Source organism: Scyliorhinus canicula, chromosome 8 (assembly GCF_902713615.1).
Source record: "Scyliorhinus canicula chromosome 8, sScyCan1.1, whole genome shotgun sequence".
NCBI lineage: Eukaryota > Metazoa > Chordata > Chondrichthyes > Carcharhiniformes > Scyliorhinidae > Scyliorhinus > Scyliorhinus canicula.
Window position 1 is genome coordinate 169,180,619 of NC_052153.1, and position 13,990 is coordinate 169,194,608.

The window sequence follows — 13,990 nt, forward strand, 5'->3', positions numbered from 1 at the left end:
GGAGCACCCGGAGGAAACCCACGAACACACGGGGAAGATGTGCAGACTCCGCACAGGCAGTGACCCAAGCCAGAATCGAACCTGGGACCCTGGAGCTGTCAAGCAATTGTGCTATCCACAATGCTACCGTGCTGCCCTCGTTCCTCCAAGCCTGCTCCGATCCAGATCCTCTATCTATCCAAAACCGTCGCCTATTTTCTTCTGCCATTTTCAAGGGTGAGATTTGGGCCATGGCGGATCTGGCATTGGTCCCCTGCTATGTTAAATGAGCATGCTGGGAACAGATTCTGGGTGGCATTGGGAAGCACTAGTCTGTTGTTTACTTCCACTGGAGAAATATTAACAGCTGCTCTGCTTTGGAAAAAAAAGCCTTCAGTCACAGATAGTTCTAGCTAATTATAGCCCAACCTACAAGTACACTTAACAGGGTACAGCCATAAAACTGTTGGAACTTATGAGAAATCCAACAAAGTGCAAATAATATATGCAATTTATAGGCCTTCTTCCCCACTGCCAACTTATATAAGAACATATGGACTAAATATTTAGTTTTTATGCCATTGGGCAATAGCACATGCTTCACTCCCTCAAAAGATGTCCCAGTGGCTTATGTTACAATTAAGGCACACACACACACACTCACTGGCACACACACTTATGAAGTGGGGTGTTTTAGATGCCCACCCCAATTCCATGGAGTCAGACCTCAGAAGAGACGTGAACCAAGGGGGGAGTGGGGTGGAGACTGGTGGGAGCCTGTCTGGATTCAGGAAATTTGAGTGTTAAGCTCAAAATGTTTGGCAACTTCATGAGTCATGATGTAAAGATATATGATTATTTAAATCAAGGCGCACACACAGATGGTAGCTTCAGGAAATTTCAGGCACTTGCCACAGGTCCACCCATTGCAAAAAGCCTTGGGAATCCAGGAGCAGTGATTGGTCCACCAGCACTGGCTGTTTCAGCCTGTCTCTGTGCCACATAGCCTGTGTAAAGTGAGGATGCAGAGAACTGATGTAATTATTCTCCACTTTCTTTTTCTCTCCATGGCACAGTGGGAACTGAGTCTACCCCTTGCACAAACAGAGAAGAAAACTGGCCCTGAGAATTCTAGATTGTGACAAAACACGGGCATTAATAATTAGTGTGGAGACGTTAACAAAATGTTGCATGGTCCTTTTTTTGATCAGGGCTTGTATCAATATTCAGTAAACCAAACATGGAGATAATGGTTGCTACGTGAGCCTTGGGCTTGTGGCATGAGCAGATATTGGATGTAGAAGGATATACTCTGATATGTAGAGGGTGTAGGCTCAGTTACAGTGCTGAACTATGGCACTGAATTTGAAAAAAATACTGCAGATAAAATAGCACACACACACCTCTTATACCACACCTGTCAAGCTCATCTACTCAGTGACCTTCAAGGATATCTCAGATAATTAACTACTACTGGGCACTCACATTTCTCCAGTAAACATGTAGCACAAACAACAGCATTTGTGGGCCCAGAAGGCCCTATCTTCAGGGGGGTTGTACCCACGAGAGACCCATGAGACCCTTCCCGGAAGTTTAAACATGCGATGGGCAACTATCATGCACCGAGAACTATCAGATACTTTGATTTAAATTGGAGGCTTCTGATGGTTCCCACGCTCTTAAGGGAAGAGTTACCCAGGAAAAGCTCAGAGGAATTAAACCACTTCCAACTCCTCGGTAACTATAGTACTGGCCAACCCCAAACCCAAGCCCTGCTGGATCCCCTGATTACCCCCTCGATGCCATCTTGAGTCCCAGCCATCCTCCCCAGCTATCCGCCACACCCATCCCCGCCCTTCAATCACCCACCACTCCAGACTACTCTGACTCCCGACTAACGCCCCACCGCACATTTACAAGGGAATCTGTACCCGTGATGGTCAGAGCAGAAGTTAATGGAAATAAATGGCAGACTGTTCAGCTACCACTGCTTGTGATGAAAGGCAACAACCCAGCTTTAGTAGAATGGTCATGGCTGGAGAAGATCCAGTTAAACTGGTGAAACCAAAATTTTTCTGTTATGACAAGTGGCTTCGGGGAATAGTGCTTCTCCAGGATTTTTTACAATGCCCTCATATTGATTGTTTCATGAGAATGTCGTTTTAAGAAATGGTTAGCTGCTCATGTTAGTGCAGTGATGTCGGAGTGTGGGTGGAGCTGAGCTCTGGTTCTGCTTTTTAGTTTCACTTTGAGGAAAAGATTGGGTGTTTCTGGGTTTTTCAGTGTGTTGCAGCTGAAGTCAGAAAAAACAGCTGTACTGTTGAGCTCTCTGCCATGAAGGACTATCTCTTAATCATTTGGTGATGTTTTCAGTATTGAATGTAAACCCTGATGTGCTTCTGTTTAAAGATTTGTTAAGTCTTCTGAGTGTTAAAAGAACAGCTTACAGATGACTTACTGTTGTATTCTTTGGGGTTATCTTTGAGTTAAATGGTTACTAAGATATTCACTGTTTGTTTTAAAAAGGTTGACTTGAGTTCATAGAATGAACATTGTTTTGTTTTTAAAAAATACTGGTCCATTTCTGCTGTACCACGCCTGTAGAGTGGGCCGTGTGCTCCCCATACCACAATCTATTCAAAGTTGTGGGTCAGGTGAACTCCATGATACACTTTGGGATTCTCTAAACCCTGACCCATAATAATTGCATGCCAGGTTTGTCAGGCAGCACCAAGCGTCTTAACAAACCAAAGGTTTTTGGTCACATCACACTTCAGAAAGTTGGGAGGCATGGTGATGCAATGGTCAGCACTGCTGCCTCACAACACCGAGGATCCAGCTTCAATCCCAGCCCCGGGTCACTGTCCGTGTGGAGTTTGCATATTCTCCCCGTGTCTGTGTGGGTTCGGCAAGGGTGGCCATTTCCAGCTTTTTATTTTCTCTCCTTTGTCAGCTGCTGTGTTGCCGATTGACGGCTGTCGCCATTTCTTTTCTCAGTTGTCTCTGCAGCTTCCAGTTGAGTCTCTGTGTTTTTCCTGCACTTTGTGGGGCGATCTGCCATTGTGGCTGCATCTTTTTAAAAAACTTTTGAAAATGTCTCACTTATTTTTCCAAACCCGTGTGCTTTCTTCTGAGAGTTTTTTTTTTTTGCACATTGTAGGCTGCTTGGGGCCTGTCAGTTTCTTTTTCGCTGCTTTCCGGCGGTTTTCCGAGATGTTTTTTAAACTTAAGAGTTGCTTCAAGTGCCGCAGCTGTCTTTTTTAATTAGTAATTTGTTTTTACCAGCTCCTCTCTGGTATTACTTTTTTGGACCAGTTTTTCTTCAACTCAAAAGTATCAGCACTTCTGATTGACTTTTTAAAAAAATCTTCCAAACAGTTCAAATTCTCTGTTTTTGTTACATTCTTTTTGTTCCAAACTCTGCAGGTTCCTGTATTTAACTGCCCCAGTCTTTTTCTGCAATGCAATGCAAGTACAATATGCGGTTCAGATGATAATTACATTTTCCTTACCTCAGTCTCACTTTTGGAGTGGCAATATGCAATGGTCTGTTGTTCTCGTCGCCAGTTTGTTGTGTTTTTGGTCCTGGTTCCTTTCAAGATCGATCAGTAAAATCGCCGTGGACCCAGACGCTTTTCCCTTTGAGGTGGAGAGCTGACTGGTGGCGGTTTAGCCTGAGGGTCACCACACCTCAGGCGAGATTGAGAAGGCAGGGCCTTCATGAATAACCTCAGCAGTACAGGAATTGAACCCACACTGTTGGCCTCGCTCTGCATCATGAACCAGCTGTCCAGTCAATCGAGGTAAACCGACCCCAACAGCCTGTGCATAAGTAGGCACAGGGGGTGATTAACACTGCGGCTATTCTTTCCTGCTGTCATAATCAAACTGAAGGGAAAACATGGATCCTACAATTCCACAATGCACTGGCTTGCAAAGTATGGCAGCGAGACAAAACATACAATAAATAACATTCATTATTCATGTCAGTCCTGCAACAGGAGCACAGGCATCAATGACTTTCCCCTCTTTCAATCTGACCTCCTTCTACAAGAATTGGCAATACCTACCAATCCCTCCTTCTCAGAAACGAGGAAGAATGTGAACCACCAGCATTACAGATTTACCATTACCTCCCTGATGTAAACTAAAATTATTTATCAGGGAAACAGGGCAACCCATCAAATTTCGGCCGAGTACAATAGTCTGGCAGGTGGGCATCCCCGAATCGTGGGGTTGGTCGCCTTGGTGACATGGCTGCGAGCTGAGTGGATTTGGCTGTGCCGAAGCGGTTTAAGGGCTGTTACCCGGTGTTAGCAGGGGGCTGGCAAGCAAACCAGCCGGCAGGGCAGACATTTGCAGCGTGACACCCCTGGGGCCTCGTTAAGTGGCCACTTAACGATGTATTGCGGAGATGTCCTCGCCCGTCTGAGCATCGGGAAGCTCACGGCAGTTCCCGTTCTCCAGCCTTTCCATGAAATTGCGCCCCTTATTTTAATAAAATAGAATCCAAGTGCAATTCCTTTACTTTGTCAGTCCCGTTCTACACCTCCTTCCTATCCAATTCTCTGCCTTTTAATTTTAACTTTGCTTCTCTTCACAAGTGAATGTTCTGCCCATATTGTTTGGATTTGTTCAGTACCATTCTTCTAGTTCTGCTGGTGGAATTTATATTCAGTTAATAAATCTGGAATTAAAAACTGGTCTCAGCAATGGCGATGATGAAACCAATGTCGATTGTCATCAAAACCCAATTGGTTCACTGATGTCCTTTACGGAAGGAAACCTGCCATCCCTACCTGGTCTAGCCTACATGTGACTCCAGACCTCACAGCAATGTGTGGTTGACTCTGGACTGTACTCTGGAATGGCTGAGCAAGCCACTCACCTCGGGGGTATTTGAAGGTGTGGAACAAGTGCTGACCTTGACAGCAACGCTCACATCCTACGTAAGAATGTTTTCAAATATCCTGCCTCTGCTTCTATCCTCTTGGAGATGGGCACAGGTGTTGTTTTGGAACAGGGTAGGCCATTCAGCCTCTTGAATATCTGCCACGCAATTATAGATCATGTTTGATCTATGTCCAACTCAATTAACCCTATCCCTTTCCTAACAAAAAACCTTTAATCTCTGTTCCAAAATGTTCACCTGATCTAGCTACAGCCCTTTGTGTGAAGAAGTGCTTATTTTTAAGTAAATCGCATTTCATTAGCAGCAAAGTGACATTAGAGCATAAGACCATAAGACATGGAAGCAGAATTAGGCCACTTGGCCTTAGAGTCTGCTCCGCATTCAATCATGGCTGATATTTTCTCATCCCAATTCGCCAGCCTTCTCCCCATAACCCCTGATCTCCTTAATAATCAAGAACCTATCTATCTATTTCTTAAAGACACTCAATGATTTGGCCTCTAGAGCCTTCTGCAGCAATGAGTTCCACAGATTCACCACCCTCTGGCTGAAGAAATTCCTTCTCAGTCTGAGATTGTGTCCTTTTCTTCCAGTTTTTCCGACAAGTGGAAACATCCTCTCCACATCCACTCTATCCAGGCCACACAGTATCCTGTAAGTTTCAATAAGATCCCCCCTCATTCTTCTAAAATCCAACGAGTACAGACCCAGAGTCCTCAACCGTTCCTCATATGATAAGCTCGTTGTTCCACGGATCATTCTTGTGAACCTCCTCTGGACCCTTTCCAAAGACAGCACATCTTTCCAGTCAATTAAGAGTCTGAATTCTGGATTCTATATCAACCTTGGTAACATAAATGATTATTAAGCTTTGTATACTTATTCGTTTATGTTGTCACGCAACCAAAACAGTTATCACCTAAAGTAAAAGGGGTGTTTTCAAATACATCAAGGTTCCACCATTCCTTATCCTTTCCTCCTGAATTTCTTTGATGAATTTTAATCAATATCCAGTCCTTCATCAACACACATATTTGGCTGGTAACTGACAAACGTTACCTGTGCTTGCTGAATCAGTGGCCAATGGTGATAGTCACTTCTTTAATATTTTACTTGCAGCCTTGGTCGTTTTGACAGTAGATTCCTTCTTAGTAACACCCTTCATTGCACCTACAACCATAGTTTGTCTAATAAGAACATAAAAACGTAAGAACTAGGAGCAGGAGTAGGCCATATGGCCCCTCGAGCCTGCTCCGCCATTCAATGAGATCATGGCTGATCTTGTGGACTCAGCTCCACTTTCCGGCCCGAACACCATAACCTTTAATCCCTTTATTCTTCAAAAAAAACAATCTATCCTTATCTTAAAAACATTTAATGAAGGAGCCTCAACTGCTTCACTGGGCAAGGAATTCCATAGATTCACAACCCTTTGGGTGAAGAAGTTCCTCCTAAACTCCGTCCTAAATCTGAGGCTATGCCCACTAGTTCTACTTTCACACGCCAATGGAAACAACCTGCCCGCATCTATCCTATCTATTCCCTTCATAATTTTATGTTTCCAGAAGATCCTCCCCTCATCCTTCTAAATTCCAACGAGTACAATTCCAGTCTACTCAACATCTCCTCATAATCCAACCCCTTCAGCTCTGGGATTAATCTAGTGAATCTCCTCTGCACACCCTCCAGCACCAGTACATCCTTTCTCAGGTAAGGAGACCAAAACTGAACACAATACTCCAGGTGTGGCCTCACTAACACCTTATACAATTGCAGCATAACCGCCCTCGTCTTAAACTCCATCCCTCTAGCAATGAAGGACAAATTTCCATTTGCTTTCTTAATCACCTGTTGCACCTGTAAACCAACTTTTTGCGACTCATGCACGAGCACACCCAGGTCTCTCTGCACAGCAGCATGTTTTAATATTTTATCATTTAAATAATAATCCTTTTTGCTGTTATTCCTACCAAAATAGATAACCTCACATTTGTCAACATTGTATTCCATCTGCCAGACCCTAGCCCATTCACTTAACCTATCCAAATCCCTCTGCAGACTTCCGGTATCCTCTGCACTTTTTGCTTTACCACTCACCTTAGTGCCGTCTGCAAACTTGGACACATTGCACTTGGTCCCCAACTCCAAATCATCTATGTCTAATGTCACGGACAGCGAAATGACAAAGAGAGTATTCAGAGAAGCTGTACACACACATGGGCTTGGTTGGAGTCACATCTACGATGGCTGCTTCTCCAGACTTAACAGATTTTGGACTATCTTCCAATTTCTTGCCAGAACGACAATCAATCATTAAACTTACTGACAATGTGGGCAGTATGGCAATCAAGTACTGGGCATAGCCAGCACAAACCTTTCAGGGTGGTTCAGGATAATAACCTGTGCAAAGGCAGACACTTCCATTGGTGGATTTACTTTGCTGTCACCAGTAACATTACCTCGATGGATACCTTTAATGGAAACGGTCTTCACATTGAAACCAACATTGTTACAAGGTAACGCTTCCTGAAGGGCTTCTTGAAGCATTGCCACAGATTTCACTTCAGTGACAATATTAGCAGGTGACAACGCAGAATTGCCGAGCAAAAACTTATAGCTAAGTTCCGCACGCATGAGTGCGGCCTCAACCGGGATCTTGAATTCATGTCGCATTACATTCACCCCCCACCATCTGGCCTGGACTTGCAAAATCCTACCAACTGTCCTGGCTTGAGACAATTCACACCTCTTGAACCTGGAATTAGCCCCTATCTCTGGATCTGTAATGATTTGATTACCCGCAAATGTTCGCATTCCAAGCATTGTCTGGCATCTCTGACTTTGTCTATATAAATGTTTCTGGAACATACCTCTCCATTCACCTGAGGAAGGAGCAGTGCTCCGAAAGCTCATGTTTGAAACAAACCTGTTGGACTTTAACCTGGTGTTGTAAGACTTCTTACAATATTAGCAGGAGCTGTGGTACTGAAGGCAGGCCGAGGGGACGCACATGGACCAGGAACAGAGGCTGCATCATTAAACCCTGGCTGGAATCTATACTGGCTGCAAAAGCGCTCAAGTCAAGGCATAAACCTGTTCTTGCGATATGGACTTTGTGATTGCCCACTTGTCTATGAATATGTAACAGACTTCCAGACACAGGTGATGAACCTTGCAGTAGGATGAAAGACAGACAAGAATCCATCAGACTCCATAATCAGCTGATGGCTTTTCAGACAAAGGGAGTTTCAGAGGACAGTGGGTCATGATTGAACCACCATTGATTAAGAGGAGTATCCGGTCTTTCCCATTATCCTGTGGGGTCTGGCGAGGACAATGGTTAGTGATGGGTGTATACCCATGGCTCAATCCAAGCTTCCCAGTATAATGAGATGACACTTGGATCACATTTGCTCAGGGCGGTTGCTCTCTCGTGAAGTGCTTCAAAAGAAACCTGTCCTGGATCCTCTGCCGCCATTGCCGAACCAGCCTGCTGTGACACCCCCAGGCTCTCTTAACGCCAACATGCCCGATGTTGTGTCTTCTCACTCTGAGATGGAAGTTCAGACCTCGGGGGTCTCGAACACTGACTCTGTAGCTTAGCCACCTCCTGACAATTGTCCGCCATGTCGACTCTGGCATTAACAGCATTCAGTGGCGCGAGATACTCTGGCTGATGCGACTTATTGGATCCTTCTCCGTCTCATCGCTCATCGAGGGGGTCTGCGAATTTTTGGGTGGGGGTTGGAGATATATTATCCCACACAGGATTTATGGGGTGGGAATGTTTGTTTTCCCCATGCCCCTCGTCAGTGTGAGCTCCGCCACTAGGCGGGGTACCTCGATTATCCAGTGGGCGCAAGGTCAGCCAGTAGCGCACCGACCAAACTGGTACCCGGTAGAGGTTTACCGGAAAGTGTAGTTAGTAAATAAAACTTTGTTCTTACTTTTACTTGGTGTCGGCTCTCCATGTCCTTATTGAACTAAGATTTCAAAAAGGTGGTATCATAGAATTTACAGTGCAGAAGGAGGCCATTCAGCCCATCAAGTCTCCACCGGCTCTTTGAAACAGCACCCTACCCACACCTCCACCCTATCCCCATAACTCAGTAACCCCACCCAACACGAAGGGCAATTTAGCATGGCCAATCCACCTAACCTGCACATCTTTGGGCTGTGGGAGGAAACCGGAGCACCCGGAGGAAACCCACGCACACAGGGGGAGAACATGCAGACTCCACACAGACAGTGACCCAAGCCGGGAATCGAACCTGGGACCCTGGAGCTGTGAAGCAATTGTGCCAACCACTATGCTATCATAGTGTCTTTTAGCGTTGGCATATGAATTGCTTTTGATTTTGCAAATTTCCCCAGATTTCAGATTGGTCCTGCCAAATTAAAAGATCATAAAACAATAATTCTTGAAAAAGGGAGGAGAGAGAGAACAGGGAACAATTGGCCTGTTGTGGGTGGTGGAGATGGTGGTGTCGTGATAATGTCACTGGACTAGTTATCCAGGGGCCCAGGCCCATACTGGGGGGTGGGCTCAATAAAATATTGAATGCGACTTGAGATCCATGGCAATGCGGCTGACTGTGAACTGCTGTCTGAAATGGCCTAGCAAGCCTCTCCGTTCAAGGCAACTGGGTTGGACAACAAATGCTGGCCTTGCCAGTGATGCTCACATCCCATGAAAGAAGAAAGAAAAATAAATCCTGGAATTACCTCCCTAAACCTCCCCACTTCGCGAAGACATTCGTTCACAGCCTATGTCAGCATACAGAAGTGCCAGATAATGACAATCTAAGCAACACTTGACAGGGTAGATGGTCTGACAAGACTGTGCAGTGTAGTTACGGGAAGGTTGTTGCCGATGGCAGTTTGTCCTGAGCCAGGGGGGTCACAGTCTGAGGATACAGGCTAAGCCATTTAGGACTGAGATGAGGAGACATTTCTTCACCCAGTGAGTGGTGAGCCTGTGGAATTCACTACCACAGAAAGTAATTGAGGCCAAAACATTGCATGTTTTCGAGAAGGAGTTAGATATAGCGGTTGGGGCTAATGGCATTAAAGAATACGGGGGGAAGGCAGGAACAGGTTACTGAATTGGATGATCACCCATGATCATAGTGAATGGCAGAGCAAGCTCAAAGGGCTGAATTGCCTACTCCTGCATCTATTTTCTATAGCATTGCTACAGTGCAGAAGGAGCCATTCAGCCCATCAAGTCAGCGCTGACTTTCTGAAAGAGTATCCTACCTAGGCCCACTCTCCCAGCCTATCCCTGTAACGCCGCAAACCCACCTAATCTGGGGCTGTTTAGCACAGGGCTAAATCGCTGGCTTTGAAAGCAGACCAAGCAGGCCAGCAGCACGGTTCGATTCCCGTAACAGCCTCCCCGAACAGACGCCGGAATGTGGCGACTAGGGGATTTTCACAGTAACTTCTTTTGAAGCCTACTCGTGGCAATAAGCGATTTTCATTTCATTTTCATCCCTAGACACCAAAGGGGCAATTTAGCATGACCAACACCTAATCTGCATAGTTTTGGACTGTGGGAGGAAACCCACACAGGTACAGGAACAATGTGCAAACATCACACAGGCACTTATCCAAGGCTGGAATTGAACTTGGGTCCCTGGCACTGTGAGGCAGTAGTGCTAACCACTGTGCTACCTATGTTTCTATAGAACAAGCGATCTGCTCATGCACTCCAATGGCACCATAGTCGCCAACTCCCATCAATACCTTTGGGGCTATGATTTTGAGAAGACGCTGAATTGGACTGGTTGTGGCTAAAAAGAACAGCACAGCCACTGAATCAAGCAAAGACAACAGCCCCACTGAGATAATCCTTTTATAAATCTGGCTCTCTGCCCAGTGGCTTGATTGACAGGTTTAAGTGTTTAATTGGCTCTGTGATCTCTTTTGTCAATATCTTATGTTTATTTTTTAACAGGATTAAGGTGTGGGAAGTCTTTCAAGTCTCTGTTCTTCCTATGTCTATGGTCTGCCTAATTCACACTTTTATAGGTTTGTTGGAACAACAGTTTTATTTTCAAAAGATTTGTGAATGGGTATTTTTTCTTCAGCGGTTTTGCACTTGCTGTTGTTACTATATGGCTCATTGGTTCTGGATATAGTATCTAATGTATGGGGTGAAGTTGTGGCACAGTGGCAATGGCACTGGACTGGTAATCCAGAGGTTCAGGTTAATGCTCTGGGGGCATTTAAATTCAACCAAAATATCTAGAATTGAAAGCATGTGTGATGGGAGGAGTGGCCACTGTAAAATCCTTGTGAGACAAAGCCATGCCTTCAGACTGATGATACCATCCACTGTGTTGTGCAGCACAACCACCATGCTAAATGGGCCATGTTTCGAACAACTCAAAACCGGTGTCCATGAGAAGCTGTGAGCTATCAGCAGCAGCATTTCCCAGCATATCCCCCCAATCTACCAGTACCATCAATCCTGATCCAATGAGCAGTGCAGGGGGATATGCCAGGAGCAGCACCATACATACCTAAAAATGAGGTGTCAACCTGGTGAAGCTTACAGTACATGGATGCCAACTGTGTTAGTGGCATGTGATAGACAGAGCAACGCAATCCCACAACTAACGGATCAGACCCAAGCTCTGCAGTGTTGCCACATTCAGTTGTGAATAGTGGCGGATAATTAGACAACTAATTGGAGGAGGTGTCTCACAAATATCCCCAACCCTAAATACACTGAGTTGTCGGGGAGACCAGCACATCAGTGCAAAAGATGAGGCTGAAGCATTTGCAACCATCTTCAATCAGAAGTGCCGAGTGGATGAACATACCTGGCAAGGTGATAGAAGATATCATATAGACAGTGCTCTCAAGCGACACCAGTCAGCAATATCCTGTGCCCTGATGCTCAGTTTGGGTTCCACCAGGGTTGCTCAGCTCCGAAATTTCATTACAGCCTTGATACAAGCTCCAGAGGCGAGTGGAGAGTGGCTGCCCTTAGCATCGAGGAATCCTAGCAAAACTAGAGTCAGTGGGAATCAGGGGAAAACTCTCCACTGATTGAAATCATACCCAACACAAAGGAAGATGGTTGTGGCTTTTCAAGGCCAGTCATCTCAGTCCCAGGACGTCACTGTTCCTTAGGATAGAGTCCTCGGCCCAACCTCTTCAGCTGCTTCAATGACCTTCCTTCCATTATAAGGTTAGAAGGGGGGGGGGGGGGGGGGGGGGGGGGGGGGGGGGGGGGACGTTTGTTGATGATTGAACAATGTTCAGCACCATTTGTGACTCCTCAGATACTGAAACAGTCCATGTCCATATGCAGCAAGATCTGGACAAAAATCAGGCTTGTGAAGATAACTTACAAGTAATTTCAAGATAAAGATACAACACCCGAGGAAGGAGTTGCGCTCTGAAAGCTAGTGATTTGAAACAAACCTGTTAGACTTTAACCTGGTGTTGAAAGACTTCTTACTGTGCTCACCCCATTCCAACGCCGGCATCTCCACATCAAGATAAAGATAGATAGTTTTTTGAAGAATAAAGGGTTATGGTGTTTGGGTCGGAAAGTGGAGCCGAGTCCACAAAAGATCAGCCATGATCTCATTGAATGGCGGAGCAGGCTCGAAGGGCCAGATGGCCTACTCCTAGTTATGTTCTTAGAACATAGAACATAGAACAGTACAGCACAGAACAGGCCCTTCGGCCCTCAATGTTGTGCCGAGCCATGGTCACCCTACTCAAACCCACGTATCCACCCTATACCCGTAACCCAACAACCCCCCCCCTTAACCTTACTTTTTGTAGAACACTACGGGCAATTTAGCATGGCCAATCCACCTAACCCGCACATCTTTGGACTGTGGGAGGAAACCGGAGCACCCGGAGGAAACCCACGCACACAGGGGGAGGACGTGCAGACTCCACACAGACAGTGACCCAGCCGGGAATCGAACCTGGGACCCTGGAGCTGTGAAGCATTTATGCTAACCACCATGCTACCCTGACATTCACACCACATAAGTGCCAGGCAATGACCATCTGCAACAAAACGAAACCAACTATTTCTCCTTGACATTCAATGGCTGAATCCCCACTATCAATATCCTGTGGGTTATCATTGGCCAGAAACAGAACTGGACCAACCATACAAATACTGTGGCTACAAGAGCAGGTCAGAGGTTCAGACTTCTGCAAGGAATAACTCATCTCCTGACTTCCCACAGCCTGTCCAACACCTACAAGGCACCGGTCAGGAGTTTAATGGAATATTTTCGACTTACCTGGATGAGTACAGCTCCAAAAACACTCAAGAGGCTTGACACCATGCAGTACAAAGCAGTCACTTGATTGACAGTCCATCGCACCACCTTCAATGTTCGCTCGCTCCACCATCAACACACTGTGTTGTTCCTTGTGTCTTAATAAAGTTCGTAGTCTCAAAGTTGGAGTAGATGCTTTATTGTAAGTTTGTTCTCTCTTCAGTGCCTAACTTACAGCTACCTCAATGCTGCTTGCCTGTGTCTTGCTATCAGTTCCCCCTTCTGTGAAGTGTGTCCTCACTTCCTGTTCCTCTGTATTTATAGCTCTCCCGTGCTCCCTCCAGTGCTTGCTTAGTTGTATTGCATCTACACTGATATACAATCACCACATCCCCCCTTTTTTCTTTATATATTTTCTGTATATTGTTAAAGAAAATTGTACAAAACAGTTAGATTACTTACGATATGTGTATCTATACAAGTGATGGTGCTATTGCATATTTTACAAAGCCAATTTATATTTATGAATCCAATCTTCATTAAAACATTTATGAGTCCAAACTTGATGAATGTTCATTGAGTTTTTTTCTTTTTCGTTGTTGACGTGGTGATCTTGCTATTGCAACTCCATTGTGAATGTTGTCGGTGTTCTTGTTATTTTAAGTAACCAATACGTCATCCCGAGGTGTTTGAATGGTCGAACCACTGATGTTGACTGACATGGACTTTTTTCTGTGCTTGTGGTATCGATTTAGTGCGTCATCTGCCTTGAAAGCTGGTGTGCTTGCTTGTTCTGGAGCAGATGCGAGTTTGTGAGATTTGTTGTCATCCCATGGCA

The 13,990-nt window shown here is 45.3% G+C and overlaps 1 pseudogene; it reads right to left on the reverse strand.

Moving 5' to 3' along the window:
- Positions 1–5,976: 5,976 nt before the first annotated feature.
- On the reverse strand, positions 5,977–7,474 carry LOC119969935 (annotated as a pseudogene).
- Between the last annotated feature and the right edge of the window lie 6,516 nt (positions 7,475–13,990).